Source organism: Falco peregrinus, chromosome 21 (assembly GCF_023634155.1).
Source record: "Falco peregrinus isolate bFalPer1 chromosome 21, bFalPer1.pri, whole genome shotgun sequence".
Lineage (NCBI taxonomy): Eukaryota > Metazoa > Chordata > Aves > Falconiformes > Falconidae > Falco > Falco peregrinus.
The window spans coordinates 841,609-849,351 of NC_073742.1; the positions used below are offsets into that span (position 1 = coordinate 841,609).

Sequence of the window (7,743 nt, forward strand, 5' to 3'; positions counted from 1 at the left end):
GAGAGCATCCAGTGGGATTTTGCTGCAGGCAGTGATCATCACGAGCACTTGAGTTAGGAGCAATATCTCACCTTCTTGATGTTGGCACCTCCTTTCTCTACGATGTTCTTGTGGAACTGTTTGCAGATGGGGACAGAAATAGAAAAGCTGTTTTCAACCTAAGGGAGAAAGGAAGGGAGAACTGAAGATTACGCTGTCGTGGCAAGGGAGGCCCGACTTCAGGAACTCTGATAAACGAGCTTTTGAAAAGAGGCTTAGACCCAAGGAAGTTCTCTATACGAGGGACTTGTAAGACTAAACAAAGGCAAGGACGTTCCCCTATAGCCTTCCCATAACAGGTACTACCCCCTGCCTCCATTCAGCCAAAAGAGCGTCGACAGCTCCCTCCTCTTGAGGTGTTTTAGCTCTACCCAAGCCAGTAGAGCTCTGCTTTGCCCCAGGGTTATCCAGGCACGTACGAGGGAAGTGCAGGCAGAAGACCTCCTTACCAGGTCTGCCACCGTCTTTTGCATGTACTCGGTGCACTTCTCCACCTCGTTTTTGGGACCTCGGAGTTGGACGATGTCACTCTTGTGTGCAGGGTCTGGGAAGTTGATGATAACCTGCAGGAGCGGTCATTTATAGTTAGCTCAAGCAAAAGCAAGAACCCTTGTGTCAGACACATGCAAAGGTTGGGGGGACCCTACACATGCCCTTTCCCCATTCAGAAAAGGGGAACCGTGTTAGCGGCCTCTGGCTAAAAGAACTATCTTCTCAGACACTTGCGCTACAGAGCCACTAAAGTTACGACTTCTGTGACGACAGGCCTACTACCCATGTAGGAAATAACCCCTCTGGATTCCTCCTCTCCTACCAAGCCTTACCTCTGGGAATTGCTCCCGGATTTCCCAGACCCGCTCAGCCTTCTGCCCAATGATGGTCCAGTGGAATTTCTGCTCAACGATTAGGTCCACAGCATGTTCATTTTCCTGACGGGAAGAGAGGGCACACTGAGTGTTCAGCCGGAGAGCCATCTACTTTGACTTAGCGGTTTGCTGCCCGACGGTTTACTTGCCAGCACTGTCCCTCTTTTCTCCAGACCAAATTCACTCTGCGTTGACAGAGAAGGGCTACCCGAGGGAAGAGGGGAAGACATTTGTGAAGAGGAACTTGCACTTGTCCTGAGATCCAAGTGCTCCGTGGGCAAGGGGCACACACTCGCACCAGAAGGTTACAAGGGAACACGAGAGCCCAAACCCTGCAGTCTCCCAAACATCACGTCCTACCCACTCACCATACGGGAAGCGAGTTCCAGCAGCTCTTTCTTGGCCTGTGGGACCCCCTGTGGGTCTCCTTCAATTCTGATCGGGTTGCTCTTCTCGTTGTCCGGGGGAATGCGCACAGACACCTTGTACAGATCCTTCATCCTGTTCACTTCGAGGCAAGGACTGTGGTGATGCCGTCTGCTAGGCAAAGACCTGGAAGCAAGGCACCTTGATTATCACTGCTCAGAGGCTGTTGAAGAAGTAAAGCCGCCTCTGGGAAGGGCTCAGTGGGGTAGGGTTGAGCCAGGGGAAATTGCCTCTTCCCCCTGGAGTTCAGCGAGAGCAGACCTGTGCCACACGAGAGCCTGTCCAAGTAAATACCGTGGCATCTACAGAGCCCATTGTTCCCTTGTCAGAGCGAGGCGTGTTTCTTCCCCAAACAGTATCACATTTAGAGCAGAGGATAATCGTTCCTTTCTACCCCAAACTCTTGGCTGGGGACACGTTGCAGTGCTATCAAACTAGCAGACCGCAACAAGGCTTTACCGTTGGCCATATTCTACTGCCGGTGCTGTAGCACCTTCCTCCAGAGGCCAGACCACACTGTTCCTCCTCCAGCTGACACCCTCTCCCACAAGCCACAGGGCTATTTAACCCCTTAGCGGGAACCAGCTACACCTGCACATCGTCCATGTCAATCAACCCACTGCCTCTGAGGCAAGGCCACAGCTGCGTGTTATCAATGCTAATCAACCCACCGCCTTCATTCCTCTACAGGGAGAAGCTCACCAAGCACATTTCCACCACCCACAACTGGCTGCTAAAATGTCATTCGCACAGAGCAACGTGTGGAAAAAAAAAAAAAAAAAATTCCTCCAGGACACATCAAAGTAATTCCACTACTGTTCAGGCTCCCAAGGTACTTTCACCCGTTAAAGCCATCGCAAGGCCTGACGGCCCATTTCTCTCCTTGTACCACCACCACTCCAGAAAAGCAGAGGAAATGTGATGGAGACAGCACACTGGGTGAGCTACAGAGCCCCTGATACCATCTACTAAACACGAAGAGTGTGAGCATGGGAAGGACTAGAAAGGCACTCCACTTACCGTTTAGCTGCTTTCTTGCCAATGAGGTGTCGGTGGAATTGGTGGTCAGCCTTGATTATTGCGTAATCCGTCCCGTGGATCTAAAAAGAATTATATTTTTTATATCTATCTATATATGTATGTATGTACATTATTTTATATTATAATATATAGGGCCAGGTAGGACAGGCCACTGCTTCTGTCTCGTGCCCTAAGTAACTGCCTACTGCCAGTATTGGCACTGACTCACCAGCGGTCAGCTACAAGCACTTCTGCTCTTAAGCAGAGCACAAGCATTCCTCTGCTTTGAGAAGAGAGCATTGTGCTCATGAAACACTGAAAAGACTTACTTCTATGCCTCTCCAGCTATAACCAAGAGAATCCTTCCTTCTCCGCACCAAAAAAATTAATGCTGACTTTTCAAGGATGCTATGGATGAGGTTCATAACCAAGGGGTGTCATCCACCTGGCCACACAATTTGTCTCCTGCAAGTTCGATTAAGCATGCCAAGACATCCTATGGATGTGACAAACACCTCATCACCTCTGCTCTGTTGCCCCTTCTTCCCCCAGCTCTTGTTCTGCTTCATAATACCTAGTTGTTCTCTCATTATGAATCCTCCCTTCCCCTTATCAGTGTCAATGGAATCATCGTTCCATGGACAATGAGTCGTCCCGTTCCCCCGCTTGGTCCGAGAGTATTACCTCTGTTCAGTGGCTTGATCCAGGGTGATAGTGCTCGTTCTAGGCGCTGTAAAAAGCGAAATCTATATCCTATGTCCTGATTTTGGGTAGCTAACATTAATGCAAAACAGTAATCCTCACACAGTTTTTATTTCATTCTGTAGCGTCGGTGTCGGTATCAGCTGCCTGCGGTAAAGGTTCACGGAAAGGTCTTACATTCTTCGCTGGGATCCATCTAGGTCCTTTTTCTGTAGAGACACAAGCATAACCTTTTCCCCGTGTAACAAGAGGATATGGTCCCATAATTTTACCTGTTTCTGCATCTCGGACCGATACCGGGCCTTTAACCCGTGCCTCGACGGAGGTAGCTGCAGTGAAACGTCGACCTATCGGTGGGTCGTTATCTATTCAAGAACAATTCAAAAAATTAAAAACATACAACGCTTTCTGTAACCGTTCCTCGGGAATAGCCATGCCCATTCCCCCTTTTTGTTGTTGTCATAAACGTTTCAGAGACCGACGAGACCCTTCAATGAGAGATCGACCGGTGGGGGAATGAGCAATGCCGGTAATATGAGTTCTACCCCATAGGGCAAAAGAGGTTTTTACAGTTGTTGAAACGTAAAGATAAAGACCGATAACGGTCCAGCTTAAGGGGATACCTAAAGCAGCAAAAGCACGCATTAAATGTCTACGAACAGCTCGTGCCTTTTCTCCTGTGTGACACGAGGCAACCAAGGCACCTGAAAATGTATCAATGGAAGAGTGGATATATTTAAGGCTACCAAATTCAGAATCATGCGTGACATCTGTTTGCCCTAACGGTAGGCTTTGTAATCCTCTAGGATTAACTCCTGCAGCAACTGATGGGAAAGAATGTTTTTGACAATCGGGACAGACAGCAATAATACTTGATGCTTGTTGAGCAGCAAGGCCAAACTGTCGCTTAAGAGCTCCAGCGTTTCGATGGAAAAAAAGAGTGACTTCGCTTAGCTTGTGCAATACGGTCTGGCAGTACTTGAACTGGTCACGGCAATAGGTCAGCTCGTCGATTGCCTTCTGCAAGAAAACCAGGTAGCGAGGTATGAGACCTAATATGCATAACAAAATAAGGCGCAGATCGAGAGTCCAAAAGGAAAATAAGTTCCTGTAACAGGGTAAAGGGTTGTGAATGCGAAACACTCCGCAGCACAGAAGCTTCAGCTCGTGGAACAATACCTGCAACATAAGCAGAATCAGTAACAAGGTGGAGCGGTACATTCCATTCTCGGAAAACACGAACAACTGCATTCAGTTCTCCTGTTTGAGGTGAACCGGAGACCGTCTCTATGTCCGAATCCCATTGTCTCCGTTGAAAACCTTAGGAAGACAGGAATTGAACCTGCACAGAAGAGATCAAAGCGCTCCATACTCCCCTTATATTACTTCCCAGTAGGGTCAGCTAAACAAAAGCTATCGGGCCCATACCCCGAAAATGATGGTTTAACCTCTTCCTCTACTAAATGAGCCCCGTCACAAAACTAACGTTCTCCTTAAGCCTTCTACTAGGAACAACCATCACAATTTCAAGCAACCACTGACTGCTAGCCTGGCCTGGCCTAGAAATCAACACCCTTGCCATTATCCCCTTCCTTTCAAAATCACACCACCCTCGAGCTATGGAAGCTGCGATCAAATACTTTCTCGTCCAAGCAACCGCCTCCGCATTAATCCTCTTCTCAAGCACAATCAACGCACAGTTCACCGGACAATGAGACATTCCGCGACTAAGCCACCCAACAGCCTCCCTACTACTAACTACAGCAGTCGCAATAAAACTAGGCCTAGTACCCTTTCACTTCTGATGTCCAGAGGTCATACAAGGCTCACCTATAACCACTGCCCTACTCGTCTCTACATGAATAAAAGTCCCCCCACTCACTCTTCTTTTCTTAACTGCCCCCTCACTGAACCCACTCCTACTGACAACCGTGGCCATTGCATCCGCAGCCATCGGAGGGCCAACAGGACTCAACCAAACACAAATCCGAAAAGTCCTAGCTTTCTCATCGATCGCCCACCTAGGCTGAATAACCATCATCCTCATATACAACCCCAAGCTAACATTAATAACCTTCTACCCATACTCCTTAAGAACCGCCTCCATTTTCTTAGCCCTCAACACAACCAACTCCTCAAAACTATCCACAATAATAACCTCCTGAACAAAAATACCATCACTAAACGCATCCTTGACGCTAGCACTACTATCCCTAGCCGGCCTGCCCCCACTCACTGGCTTTTTACCAAAATGACTCATTATCCAGGAACTAACTAAGCAAGAGATATCAACCGCAGCCATAATTATTTCAATACTCTCCCTACTAGGTTTATTTTTCTACCTACGCCTTGCATATTGCTCCACAATCACACTCCCACCAAACACTACAAGCTTCATAAAACAATGATACAATAACAAATCCACAGGCACACCAATTGCTACCTTAATTTCTCTGTCAGTCCTCCTTCTCCCCCCTTCTCCCGCAATCCTGACCGTTACCTAAGAAACTTAGGATCCCCTGCCTACCAAACCGAAGGCCTTCAAAGCCTTAACTAAGAGTTAAATCCTCTTAGTTTCTGCCCACACCACTAAGGCCCGCAGGACACTAAACCTGCACCATCTAAATGCAACTCAGATACTCTAATGCAGCTAGGGCCTCCACGATAAGCCTAGACAGACGGGCCTCGATCCCATAAACTTCTAATTAACAGCTAGACGCTCAAACCAACAAGCTTCTGTCTACCAGACTCCGGCACACTCTCAGCGTACATCAATGAGTTTGCAACTCAACATGAACTTCACCACAGAGTCGATAAGAAGAGGAATTCAACCTCTGTAAAAAGGACTACAGCCTAACGCCTAAACACTCAGCCATCTGACCCGTGACCTTCATCAACCGATGACTAGTTTCAACAAACCACAATGACATCGGCACCCTATAGCTACTCTTCGGAGCATGGGCAGGCATAGCCGAGTACCGCCCTCAGCCTCCTTATTCGAGCAGAACTTGGCCAACCAGGAACTCTCCTAGGAGACGACCAAATCTACAATGTCATCATCACCGCCCATGCCTTCGTAAGAATCTTCTTCACAGTTATAGCCATTATAATCGAAGGGTTTGGAAACTGACTAGTCCCCCTTATAATTGGAGCCCCAGACATAGCATTCCCCCGCATAAACAACATCAGTTTCTGAACTACTTCCTCTGTCCTTCCTACTGCTCCTAGCGTCCTCCACAGTAGAAGCTGGAGTCGGAACAGGATGAACCATATACCCGCCCCTAGCAGGCAACCTAGCCCATGCTGGCGCCTCAGTAGACCTAGCCATCTTCTCCCTACACCTCGCAGGTGTGTCTTCCATCTTAGGGGCCATCAACTTTAACACAACAGCCATTAACATAACCCCCCCTGCCTTATCGCAATATCCAACTCCCCTATTCGTATGATCCGTACTCCTATTGCCCTCACTTCCAGTCCTGGCCGCCGGCATCACCATACTACTGACCGACCGAAACCTAAACACTTTTCTTTGACCCCGCTGGAGGGGGAAACCCCATTCTCTACCAGCACCTGTTCTGATTCTTTGGCCACCAGGAAGTTTACATCTTAATCCTTCCCGGCTTTGGAATCATCTCACATGTTGTAACGTATTACGCAGGCAAAAAAGAACCATTCGGCTACATAGGAATAGTCTGAGCTATACTATCGATTGGATTCCTGGGCTTTGTCATATGAGCCCACCACATATTCACTGTAGGAATAGACGTAGACAGCCGAGCATACTTCATCTCCGCCACTATAATCATCGCCATCCCATCCGGCATTCAGGTATTCAGCTGACTAGCCACACCACACGGAGGCACCATCAAATGAGATCCACCGATACTGTGAGCCTTGGGCTTCATCTTCCTTTTCACACTTGCCAATGAGGTGTCGGTGGAATTGGTGGTCAGCCTTGATTACTGCGTAATCCATCCCGTGGATCTAAAAAGAATTTTATATATATATAATATTGTACGCACATACATACATATATATATTATATAGGGCCAGGTAGGACAGGCCACCGCTTCTGTCTCGTGCCCTAAGTAACTGCCTACTGCCAGTATTGGCACTGACTCACCAGCGGTCAGCTACAAGCACTTCTGCTCTTAAGCAGAGCACAAGCATTCCTCTGCTTTGAGAAGAGAGCATTGTGCTCATGAAACATTGAAAAGACTGACTTCTATGCCTCTCCAGCTATAACCAAGAGAATCCTTCCTTCTCCGCACCAAAAAAATTAATGCTGACTTTTCAAGGATGCTATGGATGAGGTTCATAACCAAGGGGTGTCATCCACCTGGCCACACAATTTGTCTCCTGCAAGTTCGATTAAGCATGCCAAGACATCCTATGGATGTGACAAACACCTCATCACCTCTGCTCTGTTGCCCCTTCTTCCCCCAGTTTCTTACTGGAACTAGTAACTCCAGCTCACCAGTTCCTTGAGCATGGCTTCAATCGGTTCCTGAGCCACATGCACATCTTCTGCAGGTCCTTCCAAAGTGATGTTATCCTGTGGCGAGCAGCCTCACAGTTTGCCCTCTTGCCTGTGATAACAATTGTCTCCGAGTTGCTGTTCTTTGCTGGGAGATCAATTTTGGTGTTGCTTTCTTTACGGATCTGCCACAAAGGAAAAAAAAAAAAAAAT

General features: G+C 47.9%; 1 pseudogene; it reads left to right on the top strand.

Moving 5' to 3' along the window:
- The first annotated feature begins 4,516 nt into the window (after positions 1-4,516).
- Positions 4,517-5,557, top strand: LOC129782961 (NADH-ubiquinone oxidoreductase chain 2-like; annotated as a pseudogene).
- Positions 5,558-7,743: the final 2,186 nt, after the last annotated feature.